The following is a 14,989-nucleotide window of genomic DNA, read 5'->3' as shown; positions in this document are numbered from 1 at the left end:
CAACTACTTGATCCATAAGTGGAAGTGAGTTCATTTGTTAAAACAAACAAACAAACCAATATATAGCAGTACCTTTCCCCTTAAACAATTAACCATAGAATGAATCCTCTGTAGCCTTTTCATCGTTGTTGCTGCTGCTGCTTTTATTCTCCATGTGATTAGTTTTAAAAAAATATTTAAAAATGTTTTTAATGGGTGGTAGATTATGAGCAAATGTTTAAAAAGTCAAAACCATATAAAAATGTACACAGTGAAAATGTTTGCTTTTATCACTGTCCCCATCATACTATCTCCTCCAGAGGTAACCAGTAATTAGCTTTTAAAGTAGCTGTCCAGATTTTATTTATGAAAATAATAGCAAATATGAGGATATCCTTATTTTTCTCTCATTCTACACATAAGGAAGCAAGATATACATATTGCTTGGCACCTTGCCTTTTTTACTTAAAATTGATATACTGGCAATCTTTTTATATCAATACATAAAATACTTCTTCTCTCTCTCTCTCTCTCTTTAACACAGTGTGGCCTCATCAGAGTAACACATGATAACTTTAGTAATTAAATCCCAAGTGAATGTGTAAGGTGTAAGGTGCCATTCAATTCACTAAACTTTTAATGTAACAGTCAATATTCTAGGTGCTGAAGGTGCAAAATATGTTAAGACATAAACCCAGTCCTTAAGAAACTCACATCCTACTAGTAGAGATCAAAACATAACTAAAATACAGTGTGGTTAGTACTATAAAAGAAGCGTTTCTTAAATGCCATGGAAAAATACTTCAGGAAGTGATTAATTCTGCCTTGGAGGTGTAGGAGAGGTGTCAAAGAAAGCCAAAAACGTGACATTTGAGCAAGGTCTTGAAATAGGAATATGAAGTATAAAAGAATCATTTCTAAGTCTAAATGACTGACCCAGTTCATGATTTTTGAAAGAAAGAATTTGGCTGTGATTACCCTTTCTTAATTCTCTCCTATTAGTATGCCCTAGGGTATCAGAACAAATAATTTTAAATCTACTTGGTGTTTACATCCTTAAAGCATTTGTGGATTGTCTCATTCTTAATCACCAGTTTGCCTGATCTAACTTACAGCCTTTCATCTTCCCTCCTGTACCAGCCACTCTCCTTGAACCAGTCATGAGTGTGGCCTCTTCCAGGATTTCCAGACTGCATACCACTTTGCATTCTGAAAAACGGATGTTCAGATGCAGCCCTTTTCTAGATCTGAATATAAACAACTCCGTGGTGGTATAAGGTTCCCTACCTTTCCAATGACTCCTGCCAGGTTAGTTCATTTGCACGTTTCATTCTCAATCTATTTATCCCAATGTAATAGCTTAGTCATCCAGCTCTCAGGCTAAATAAGAGCTCTTCAAATGCCAGCCCTGAGAACTCCTCCCAGTATGAATTGCAAGCCATTTATTTTCATTTGTTCACAGGCTTTTCAATCTTTCAGCCGGCTTTTCAACCATGAGATAGTGTCCATATAGATGTCAATTTTTATTAGGTTCCTAAGTAATTTTTAAGCCCTACACAAGATGCTTTTCTGAAGTCCTTATACATCTGATGCTCTGCTCTCTCACGATCCTTAATCATGTGATTCTCTAGAAATGACCTATCAAGTATGATAAAGCTTTCTGCTCATGATTTGCATTTTATTCCACCTCTTTTCTTCTTCTGCTGACCCAGATCTGTGCTCTGCAACCACAATGACACTTAGTGGTCAGGCTAGAATTTTGGCCACCTAATGAGGCACTGTTATTCTTCACCAACTGTAGGGACTCCATGGAGCATAATATTTTTTAAAATCCTTTTTTCCAAGATTCTCACCAGTCTGGAAATTGGCTGGAGCTCTGCTATTATTCTCGGGTCAGAGCAATCGTCAGAGAGCCTCAAATACAGAGACAGAGCACATCGCCCTCTTGAACTGCCATCTTTGATTGAAGAACAAGAAAATCTTATACAGTATAGCCAAAAAGAGCTCAAGGTTAAATTGTTTTACAAAAATCTAGCAATTTTGCCCCACACGTGTCAATTTCTTTGACAGCTTCAAATAGTATTAAAATAGCCCACTGTTAAATTACAACTCCCTCATCCTCTTTTCTCTGCTTTATTTTTCTACTTAGTATTAACCCAATCTCATATGCCATATATTTCACATAAATTTTATTTTGTTTCACCCCAACTTGAATGGAAGCACCATGAGGGAAGAGATTTTCTGACCATCTTTCTATATGTTCAGTGCCCAGAGAAATGCCTTACAGATAAAAAAAAAATTGCACTATATATGTTAGGTAACTGAATACATTAATATATAGTGCAGAGATTGCATTTCTGTTACTTAAATATTGTTGTTCTCCACTTAGTCTATTCTTTTTTTTTGTTTCTGGTGATACGCTGCTGCCTTTTCCCTCCCATATGTCTTATGTACTTTTGAATACTTCCTAGATAACTCTTCCCTCTAGGAAGCTTTTCTTGAATTGCCACATAGAGTTCAAACCCCCTCAATTCTCAGTTTATTGTTTATGTTGCTTAGTCGTTGAGAATAGCAACACTTTCATATGAGGCTACCTGATGTTCCAAGGGCCCTCATACGCTTTAGAACTGGGTGGTAAGAGCAGCTTGCATTGTTATTTCTCCCATATCAGCACAACCCATGGTGGGAAGAAAACCACTGTTTGGTTTCCATAGTTGAGGAGCAAAATATGCATAAGCAGAATGGCACCTTGGTTTTAGGGTCAGTCCAGTTGGTCCTAGGTTTAAATCCCAGCAATCTTTACCATCTCTGTGATGTGAGACAGTTGTTAAAATATTCTGTGCCCTAACACCTTCATCTATAAGACAAAGATAATAATGCTTCCCTTGCAGGATGATTGTGAGGACCAGATATAATAAATACCAAACAATATACTTGGCAAATTGACATGACCACTAACTGGCTATTATTATTATTATAATCATTATGACTACCATTATTATTATATCCTCTGTCCTTTGATTCCCCACTTACCTCCACTCCAATCTAGGATACAAATTCAGCTATTTCAACTTGAGATTATATTTTTCATCCATTAATTCATTTAACAACATTTATTAAGAGTCTAGCATATGCCAAGCACAGTCCTGATTGAAAGAAATACAAAGATGAATGCATGTTAATCCCTGTACCTTTAGAGCAAACAGACTATGGTTTTCATTTATTTATTCATCAAATAGTTCAACAAATATGTATTGAGCCTCAACCGTGTCCTAGGCTGAGTTATAGAGACTAGGAGTATGTCAGTGAAAAAATCAGATGGTGGTTACATTCTAGCAGAGAGAGACAGACAATAAACAAGATAATTAAGTAAATTCTATAGTATGTTAGAATGTGATAAGGGCTATTTGAACATAGTGGAGCAGGGGAAGAGGGATCAAGAGTGCTCAGTGTGTGTTTTTGTGTGGGCTTTGCAGTTGTAAGTAGGGTAGGCAGGGCAGAATTTCCTGGAAATATGACACTTGAGCAGAGACTCAAGGAAATGAAGGAATGAGCCACATGGATATTTGGGGGAAGAGGGAACATGGAAAGCTAGAGCAAAGCAGAGAGTGATGCATATCAGAACAGCGTGTTGATCACTGTACAGTCAGCAGCAGAGGCTAGAGTCAATTTCTCTGCTTGTTGCTGGTGTAGGTGGATTGGGATCTGAGGATGGATCATGTGAAATGGTTCTGATGGAGTTCCTTGGACAGTTGTCACAGAGTGAGGTCAGGCTTTCCTTGTGAACCATGTTTTGTTTTGTTTTTTCCTTTTTTTCCCATTGCACTCATGCTGGTGCTCTAGCCCCTGGATACTTTGAATTGTGTACTCCACTTTGGGGGTCTGGAGCAGGATGTATTTCTGCAGGGTTTTCTGTCAGTCTCTTACTCTAGCTGCTGTCCATTTTTTCCTCCCCAGTTTAGGGGCTTAATAGTGAACCCCCTAGTCCTCTCTCCCTCTGAAAAGTCAGGTGGTGGCTCTTCACATGCCATGTGGGCTTCTACCTCCACAGTTCTTTTCTTCCTGACTTTCCTCCCATATCCCTCTTGAAAGAGAGACTGAGGGTTCTCTGCTTCCTCCCTATCTCCATCAGTTTATTTTTGCTGTAACAGCAGAGGGAGCAGACTGTTGCACTGCGGTGTGATTGTAATGGAAAAACATAGTGACATGGGAATGCAGGGCACAGGAAAGGTACAGAAGTGGGTGTCTTGCCTGCATTTTCCATTGCCCAAGTCTCAGTCATTTCCTATCATTCCTTTGACTGAACTGCCTAACTTTGCTCTCATCCTAAACTCAAGGTGGTAGTAGTATGGGTGCTTTCCTCATAGCTAGAAAGGATAGATCTGGGAATAAGAGATGGAGCAGTGTTTGATGTGTTTATTCATAACACCTAATCTACTTCCAATTATTTTTTCCATTCCTGTGGCACCAGGGTTCTTTATTTTAATGGTCTTTCTACCTAGTAGAAGAATGCTGTCATCAGGAGTTAGAATTAAGGCTCAATTTACAGGAAAGTTGAGATTCCCTCCTGGTCTTCTGGTTTTCATGTCACTAGTCCAAATAGACAAAAAAAAAAAAAAGAGGAAGGAAAATGTTTCCATTCTTGCTTGGGACAATAGGCCTGAATTTTCAGGGAACGACAGGATTGTATTGGGCAGCATAAATGAAATGGAGGAATTGTTCTGGGATGTTACACAGACTACCATGATCAGTGGTAAATTTTATCTAATGGGGAGATTAAACCTTTTTGTCACCGGCCCTTCAATCTTGCTTCTTTAAAGTCACTAACTTTAAAGTGACCTTACCAAACCATTAGCTTCTGCTAATATGTAAGTATGGCTCTTTATCTCAACCAAATCTCCTTTCAGGCAAAATGGACACTGATGATTTTGAAATTCTGTGTACTGGTTATCTTTCTCTTCTTTTTTTTTTTTTTTTTTTCCTCCTGGACTGGGGCGCAAACCCGTGTCCCCTGCATCGGCAGGCGGACTCTCAACCAGTGCGCCACCAGGAAAGCCCTCTTTCTCTTCTTTTGAGTCCTAAAATTTAGGGCCACATCTGAGTACCACCACTGGCCTCTTCAGATTATTGTACAAAGCTCAGATAGTTTTTCTTCTTGGATATCTTGGGCCACTTTTCTTACCATACTTGAAATTAGCTGATTTCTGTGATTGAAAACAAGATCAGTTTAACTGTAAATTCAGTCAAGGTTTAAATTGAACAGTTAACCTAATATTTACCTTTGTTTACACTGATTTTTTTTTTCTCCCAGTTTTCAACCAACTATTTTATAGAGGAAGTAGCCAGAGTGGAGACTTTATAGTTGGGTCAATTGGATTGACTTGACATGAAGAAATTGTATGTTCTTTGTTTAAAATTTTAGTCACATTTTGTTGTTAGGTTTAAGATAATCTCAAATATTCTAAAAATATTTAGGAATTTTGAGTCACAAGATACTTTAACAAGAAGTTAACAGAAGATATTATTTTATATTTAATAGTACTTTATTAAAATATAATATACTACAGTAAAATGCTCACATCTTAAATTACAAGTTGATGAGTTCTAACATATCTATATCTTCTTATAACCACTTATAGGAGATATAAATCATTTCCATTGTCCCAGAGAGTCCCATCATGCTCCTTTCCAGGCAATGCACCATCTTAGAGGAAACTACCGTTCTGAGTTTCGTCCCCATGGATTAGTTTTACCTCCTCTTGAACTAAATAAAGTAATACAGTATATATATTTTTTCTGACTTCTTTCATTCAATTTAGCATTTTTGAGGTTTTTCTATACTGGTGCATTAGTAATTTGCTCTTTTCCATTTGTTTAGCAATTATGCTGATAGTATTCCATTGTGTGGATATACATGATATTTATCCATTCTCTAGTTCATGAACCAGATTTGGATTTTTCCAGTTTTAGGCAATGAAATAAGCTGCTATAGACATTCTTAGTAAAAGATAAATGCACATAAACATTAATTTCTCTTGGTTGTATACCTAAGAATGGAATTGTTGGATCATAGGGTGTGTTTAACATTTTAGGAAACTGTCAAATCATTTTCCAAAGTGGTTGTACTGTTTTATACTTCTATCACAATGGAAGAATGTTCTAGATGCTTTTCATACTTGCTAACACTTGCTATTGTCAGTTTTAATTGTAGCTATTCTAGTTGGAAGAATGTTTATGTTTTGAAGTACTTGAGACTATATACCTGTTACTGAAATCAAAAGAAGGAAGAGCTAAACATCAAAGAGGGACTCAAAGGAAAAAAATACTGTGTTTGGGACAGAAAAGTTTCACATTTGAAGACTTTAATAAACATCTGAAAATCATACCATAACTTGTATTTTTCCCTTTAGCCATGAATTGAGACAAAGTAAGAAAATGAAAGGACAATCTAGGACTTTTCACAAAAAGTTAGTATCTAGTGTGAAAAACATTAGCTAGGAAAAAGAAAAGCCAATTTGCACTTACTTTAACTAAATATTCTTTTTTTTGATTCTTTGATCTTTCTCACTCTGTTCTCTCTACTGGATCCTGCTGTTCCAGGATCTCTCTTCTCTAAACTCCTAGACATAGTTCATGTATTATTTCTTATGGGCAAATTTCCTGACTCTAATTGTAAGACTGGCCCTAAACAATGCCATCCTGTACTAAAAAAAATGAAATAAATTTACATTTTCTAAGAGGTGTGTTATTTTTGCATAGAGATAATACATGATCTGATTTTATGTTATGAGTTAGCACTAAAATTTTAATCTAAGTTTGTCATATTTACAAATTTTTTTTTTTTTTTTTTTTTCGGTACGCGGGCCTCTCACTGTTGCGGCCTCTCCCGTTGCGGAGCACAGGCTCCGGACGCGCAGGCTCAGCGGCCATGTCTCACGGGCCCAGCCACTCCGCGGCATGTGGGATCTTCCCAGACCGGGGCACGAACCCGTGTCCCCTGCATCGGCAGGCGGACTCTCAAACACTGCGCCACCAGGGGAGCCCTACAAGTATTTTTAACTCAAATGATCTTTTTGAGAATGTGAAAAAAAGAATGATTTTTTTAAACTAATTGAGGGGGGAAAAAAGACCCTGCCTACTATAGTTAGAATCAATGGTTGTACTAACAAAAATGACTCGCCTTTGGGTCCCTGTTGTGTCTTGTATATTTATCATGCATGTTTAACTTGTTTCTTTATGTGTCTGTCTCCATGTGCAAGTTAATGACAATCTTGATGGCAGCGATTATATCCCATTCTCCATCCCTGGGGCCTAGTATGGTATCTATCACATATTAACTGATAATAAATGTTTGCGAAAAGACGAGATTGAATGAAGAAAATGAGAGTCATACACACTGCTTTCAAGTCTGAAGCCCCAAGAGGAATGCATGTTACCTTTGCAGAGCTTAGTTAAGAGGAGAAAATTCAGGGTGTCTGGAGAGTTATTTTCTGCTTAATCCTGGACAGAGACATAATATCTGAATAAACACCTAGCGATCACACTAAAAATACTCATGAGACTGTACACAAAAGCTTAAATGTCAAAATACTTTAAATTACTAATTATAGATTGACGAACTTTGCAACTTTAATAATCCTTCCTGTGAAACAACAAATAATTAACAGAAAAATGTTTGCTATCTTCCCTCTTATCCAGTCTAAGTTATGTTCTGCCATTGGCCTGTGATGTCAAAATCATCACCCTCATTTATTTGATGAAAATCACTAAATCAGTTTCTATGAAGGCAGAGTGAAATAGTCTTATGAACCTAATTTATAAATTCTTGGAAAGTTCTAAAAAAATTTCTTCTCTTTAAATACAAAAGAAATGAAGCCATTCCAGATTTAATTTAAATAACTTTTCTCTTTGAAAAAGTTATTTATATGAGCACTGAAAGTAAAAGCCACTATAGTCAGTTATAGAGAAAATTATATTTCCAGACTTTTGGGCAATGTTTTAGGTAGGAAAAAATAAGTTTTATAATGTGATTCTCTTTCCAGAATTATTCATATCTGGGTAGTGTATTTGGCAGGTACTGAACACACTCCATTGTATTTCAGAAGGGATCCACAGATAATGATGAATCAGCACAAACAGTTCCAAATTGAAACATTCAGAGTCATTGTATTTCCCTTGTTCTCAGATGTTTCCCTTGTTCTCAATAAACACTGCCCCTGTTTATTTCAAAAATAAAGGTTCAGGATGTTTTGAATGTGTCAGCAACATGCCTTTGCTCTAAACAGATTATGTTGCATTTTTTTTTTACTGATGATTCAAAACTATAAACTTAAAATTACTTAATTAAAAAGATACCAAACTACAATAAGCTTGCCCCAAAACTTTAGTTATGTACCTTGTCTAAAATTAGGTCATTTCATTAACCTCTCTTCATGCCAAAGACAACATTTCCTCTTAGTCTGTAAACATCTTCTAAACATTAAATGTGGTTTCTTGGTTGGTTGTTGTCATTTTGAACAATATACTTTTTATCCTTTACATGCTTTGGTAAATTAAGGATTTTGGTTTAAATTTGTTTTTCTTAAAAGGCTATGATTAACATGGAGAAGTCAAAGGAAAGTAGCTCAAAAAGAGTATCAACAAATACTGTTGAAAGTTACTCAGTTGTTTTAAATAATACTTTAGGGGTAAAATATGTTGTGAATAATTCTCATTCTGGAGAAACTGAGTGAAGAAACTGTACTTACTACAGCTTAATGATAAATACTTAAAATATGATGAGAAATACTTCTTAGACATACTTATTTCTAGTATTTACCTGGTATTGATAATGCATTGATAATGCTTCAATAGATTGGCATATGTTTTGGCGGATATGACAAAAATAGTATATCATTTGTTAGAGAACAAGGCTGACTTTCTTCCTCTATTTTCTCTTTTCTTTATGCAGTTGACCCCACTAAACCTCATTTTCCCCATTTGTTCAATGGCAATAATAAAGCTTTCTATATTTTTTCACAGTCATGTTGGCTGTAGGGCTCACCCAAAATGATGTCTACGGATACCTTAAAAGTCATGACACGCTATATAATTATATTGGACTTATTGTTAGTGCTGAGTAATATGATACTATCGCTTACCTTACTCTTCTTGTAGTAGTTTTTACTCTCTCATTTACTCCAAATGGATCCAAGTAGGGTCTCTGTAAATCACCTATGAGGGCAGGAGGATTCTGGAAGCCAACTTATCCATGTAGGAAGCAGAGGTTAGAAAGATTATAACAGAGGAAAAGAGGAGGAGAGCTATTTTCCCTTATCTCTAAATTTCCTGCAAGTATTTGCTTCTAAAGAGAAGTGGATAATAATGAGGAAAGGATGTAGGACTTACTATTTCTCTAAATCTGTTTTACAAAAAAGAGAAAAGACGAGACCCTATTTTTCAGAGGAAATTTTACGTTAACCCATAATATATAAAGGAGGTAAAAGGTTTAAACAGCACTGTTACCCTCTGCCATTCCTCAGTGCCAGTGACCCAAGAACTGGCAGAGGAATGTGAGGACTCAACAGAGAACAGACTGAAATTCACTACCCTAACCATGTCTACCAGGAGATTGAGGCTAGGAAGGGGGTAGAGGTATGAAGAGGGCAGGGTAGAGAATGACAGAGTGAGCTGACTTAAAAGAGCATCTATTGTACGTCAGACATGGTACAGGGGTCATTAGGTTTAAACTGTATGATATACATGCAAGATCATTTTGTTTAGGCCAATATAACATGTGAAAGTGGAAGCTCAAGGAAGTTGCATTCCTAGGTTATATTGGATAATGGAACCAGTATCCAAACTAAGATTTGTTTTCAAAGACTGTTCTTTGGCTGAGGCAGAAACTCAGTCATGTTTGTACTGCAGCCCCTAAAATTATGCTTTGGGAAAAATAGGTGCTCCCCTATTGCATGTTGAGTCAAATGTCACAGCATTTAGCTGGGGAGGATAGCATAGTGTTGGTAAATTAGATGGATCCACTTTGTGTTATTAATTTCTCTTCATAAAATCTTTGTACTGCCTCCACAAGCTATCTGGAAGGTGGGCATTGCATTTTATTTATTTGTCTTTTGGTTAAAGTAAGAAGTAAAATGTAGTTTGCCAGGTTGGCAGCATAAAATACAAATTATAGATGAGATGAGCCAACAATTCGAATGTCTCTAAATTTATGAGAGATTTTTAGTAAAAATATCTTTTGTCTTGGAATACAAGAACAGCAATAATTTTGATGTTGGAGTTGGATAAAATATATGCAAAAATTTAATGTATTATGGCCATGAAATAACTATATTTAGACTAATACTAAACCTACACTTATCTACAGAATTTCCTGTCAGTATTACAAAATGGAGAGATTGCTTAGGTTAATTGAACCAAAGATAACAATGAAAGAGAAAAGATTTCCTATTCTGCCCCTAAAATCAGGGTGTAAATTTTTTCTTTAAAAACTAATCTTGGCAACTTCTGTTTCCATCCATGACAGAGTAACTTGTACCAATTTAACCCTCCTGCCAAAAGCAACTATAAAACTGAACAAAATGTACAAGACAACTTTTTCCAGGCACTAAAAAAATAGTCAGTGAAGGACTGCAAGCCCTGAGAAGTTGACCTCATCATGGGCCCAGCTTTCCTCTGTGTTTCTTTCTTGCCACTGAGCAGGGAGGTGGAGCCAAGTAGAGTGGCAGTCTCAGTGACTGGTCTCCATAGTGACTGGTCCTAACATATGTGGAATTGGAATCTGAGAGAAAGAAGAGAAAGAGAATGGAGTAGAAAACGTATTTGAAGAAGTAATGGCCCCAAAATTCCCAAATTTCAAAGGTCCTGTCAATTTATAACTGCAAGAAGCTGAACAAATCCTAAAGAATAGCTACAAATAAAACCGTACTATGGCCTATCATATTCAAACTGCTGAAAACCAAAATTAAAGAGAAAAAAATATTAGTCCTGGGGGACAACGATATAAATCTTTTTCATCAAAACTGTGGAGGCCTGAATACAATGAAATACAATTTTCAAAGTGTTGAAAAAGGGAAAAATCTGTGAAGCTAAAATTCTATAATTAGATTAAAAATTGTGGGAAGCAGAATAATGTCCCCCCTCCCCAAAATGCCCAAACCCTAATCCCCAGAACCTGTGAATATGTTACTTTACATGACAAAAGGGACTTTACAGATGTGATTAAGGTTGCAGACTTAGTGATAGGGAGAGATTATCCTGAACTATCTGGGCGGCCAAATATAATCACATATAATCAAATACGATCATCGTCCTTAAAAGCAGAAACTTTCCCAGCTATGGGGAGATATGACTATGGAAGAAGGATCAGAGAAATGAACGTTGCTGGCTTTGAAGATGGTCATGAGCCTAGGGAATGCTGGCAGCCTCCAGAAGCTTGAAAAGGCAAGGAAGTGGATTCTCTCCTAGAGCCTCCAGAAAGAACACAGCCCTGCTGACACCTTGATTTTAGCCCAGTGAGGTTCATGTGGGACTTCCGAACTGTAAAATAATTTTTGTTGTATTAAGCCATTCAGTTTGTGGTAATTTGTTATGGTAGCAACAGAAAACTGATATAATACCCATCAACTATTGAAGAGAATACATATTTAGCAGACTTGCATTATAAGACATTTTCACAAAGCAAGAGGTGAGAGAATTAGTCACCAGCAGAAATAAGCTACAAGACAGGCTAAAGGAAGTTCTTCCTGGTGAAGGGAAAAGAAACAAAATCTATGGGATTGAATGAATAGCATGGAAAGCATAAATATGTCCTTTGTTGCTGTTATTGTTGTCGCTGTAGTAATGATGGGAGTAACGCTCTTCCAGTTCTATATCCTGAGTAGAATCGAGAAGTCAACAGATGCCCCTTAAATGCAATAGCACAGATTGAAAGTAAAAAGACAGTAAAAGAGAATCCATGCCCAAAGCATAAGAAAGCTGGTGTGGCTACAATAACATCACAAAGTGGACTTTCAGATCAGGAGCAAGACCAGAGGTAAAGAGAGTACTTATAAATGACAAAGGGACCACTTTGTCAGTAAGGCATAAAAATCTTTAATGTGTAGGCACCTAATCAGAGAACTTAAAAATACATGAAGCAAAAATCTAGTAGAACTGTAACAGGGGAAAATGGACAAATCTATAATATCAGTTAGGTATATTAGAAGCCTCTCTCAGTGACTGACAGAACAAGCTGACAGAAAAATTCAGTAAGAATATAGTTACAGAATATCTGGACAACATCACCAACCACCTGAACATAATCACTATTCATAGAACCCTACACTCAATAATTGTAGGATACACACTCCTTTCAAGTACTCGTGGAATAGTCACCTAGATTACATGCTGGACCTTAATAGAAATCTCAATCAATTTAAACAGATAAAAAGTTTACAGAGTATGTTTCCCTAACCACTTTTAACTAAATTAGAACTCAATAACAACATTATGTCAAGGGAACTTTCATGTATTTGGAAATTAAACAAAACACTTCCGGTGGACCTTCAAGATGGTGAAGGAGTAAGATGAGGAAGATCAGCTTCCTCCCCACAAATACATCAAAAATACATCTACATGTGGAACAACTCCTACAGAACACCTACTGAATGCTGGCAGAAGACCTCAGACCTCCCCAAAGGCAAGAAACTCCGCACGTACCTGGGTAGGGCAAAAGAAAATAGAAAAAACAGATACAAAACAATAAGGATGGGACCTGCACCTCTGGGAGGGAGCTGTGAAGGAAGAAAAGTTTCCACACACTAGGAAACCCCTTCACTGGCGGAGACAGGGTGTGGGCAGGGTGGGGGGAAGCTTCGGAGCCATGGAGGAAAGCGCAGCAACAGGGGTGCAGAGAGCAAAGCAGAGAGATTCCTGAACAGAGGATCAGTGCCGACCAGCACTCACCAACCTGAGAGGCTTGTCTGCTCACCCTCCAGGGTGGGTGGGGGCTGGGACCTGAGGCTTGGGCTTCAGAGGTCAGATCCCAGGGAGAGGACTGGCGTCGGCTGCGTGAATACATCCTGAAGGAGGCTAGTGTGCCACAGCTACCAGGGAGGGAGTCTGGGAAAAAGTCTGGAACTAAGAGGCAAGAGACCATTGTTTCGGGGTGCACGAGGAGGGGGATTCAGAGAACTGCCTAAATGCGCTCCAGAGATGGGTGTGAGCCACGGCTATCAACATGGACACCAGAGACAGGCATGAAACGCTAAGGTGCAGGCACCAAGAAGCCTCTGTGCAAGCATGGGTCACTATCCACACCTGCCCTCCCAGGAGACCGTGCAGCCCGCCACTGCCAGGGTCCCGTGATCCAGGGGCAACTTCCCTGGGAGAACACACGGCACACCTCAGGCTGTTGCAACATCATGCTGGCCTCTGCCGCTGCAGGCTCACACCACATTCTGTGCCATCCTTCCCCCCAGCCTGAGTGAGCCAGAGCCCCCTAATCAGCTTCTACGTTTAACCCCCTCCTGACTGGGTGGGGAACAGACGCCCTCAGGTGACCTACACGCAGAAGTGGGGCCAAATCCAAAGCTGAACCCCAGGAGCTGTGCGAACAAAGAAGAGAAAGGCAAATTTCTAGGTGCAGACTCAGGAGCAACAGATTAAATCCCCGAAATCAACTTGAGGTACCCTGCATCCACGGAATACCTGAATAGACAATGAATCAACCCAAAATTGAGGTGGTGAACTTTGGGAGCAACTGGAGACTTAGGGTTTGCTGTCTGCGACTGACTTATTTCTGATTTTTATGTTTATCTTAGTTTAGTTTTTAGTGCTTGTAATCATTGGTGGATTTGTGTACTGGTTTGGTTGCTCTCTTTTCTTTTTTTCCTTTTTATATTTTAATTTTTAAAAATTATTTTATTTATCATTTTTAAATTTTTCTTTCTTTCTTTCTTTTTTTATCCCTTTTCTTCTGAGCAGTGTGGCTGACAGGGTCTTGATGCTCTGGCCTGTTGTCAGGCCTGAGCCTCAGAGGTGGGAGAGCCCAGTGCAGGACATTGAACCACCAGAGACCTGCCGGCCCCACATAATATCAAATGGCAAAAGCTCTCACAGAGATCTCCATCTCAATGCTAAGACCCAGCTCCACTCAACAACCAGCAAGCTACAGTGCTGGACACCCTATGCCAAACATCTAGCAAGACAGGAACACAAACCCACCCATTAGAAGAGAGGCTGCCTAAAATCATAATACGTTCACAGACACCTCAAAACACACCACCGGACGTGGTCCTGCCCACCAGAAAGACAAGATACAGCTGCATGCACCAGAACACAGGCACCAGTCCTCTCCACCAGGAAACCTACACAGCACACTGAATCAACCTTACCCACTGGAGGCAGACACCAAAAACAACGGGAACTACAAACCTGCAGGCTGCAAAAAGGAGACCCCAAACACAGTAAGTTAAGCAAAATGAGAAGACAGAGAAATATTCAGCAGATGAAGGAGGAAGGTAAAAACCCACCAGACCAAACAAATGAAGAGGAAATAAGCAGTCTACCTGAAAAAGAATTCAGAGTAATGATAGTAAAGATGATCCAAAATCTTGGAAATAGAATGGAGAAAACACAAGAAAGGTTTAACTAGAACCTAGAAGAACTAAAGAGAAAACGAACAATGATGAACACCATAGTAAATGAAATTAAAAAATTCTCTAGAAGAAATCAGTAGCAGAATAACTGAGGTAGAAGAACAGATAAGTGACTTGGAAGATAAAATAGTGGAAATAACTACCTAAGAGCAGAATAAAGAAAAAAGAATGAAAAGACTTCAGGACAGTCTCAGAGACCACTGGGACAACATTAAATGCACCAACATTCAAATATAAGGGTCCCAGAAGAAGAAGAGAAAAAGAAAGGGACTGAAAATACTTGAAGAAATTATAGTTGAAAGCTTCCCTAATACGGGAAAGGAAATAGTCAATAAAGTCCGGGAAGTGCAGAGAATCCCATACAGGATAAATCC

Source organism: Delphinapterus leucas, chromosome 4, assembly GCF_059928025.1.
Source record: "Delphinapterus leucas isolate spDelLeu-1000000601 "Yukka" chromosome 4, BTC_Dleu_Yukka2, whole genome shotgun sequence".
Classification (NCBI taxonomy): Eukaryota; Metazoa; Chordata; class Mammalia; order Artiodactyla; family Monodontidae; genus Delphinapterus; species Delphinapterus leucas.
Note: the sequence above shows the minus strand (reverse complement) of the source record.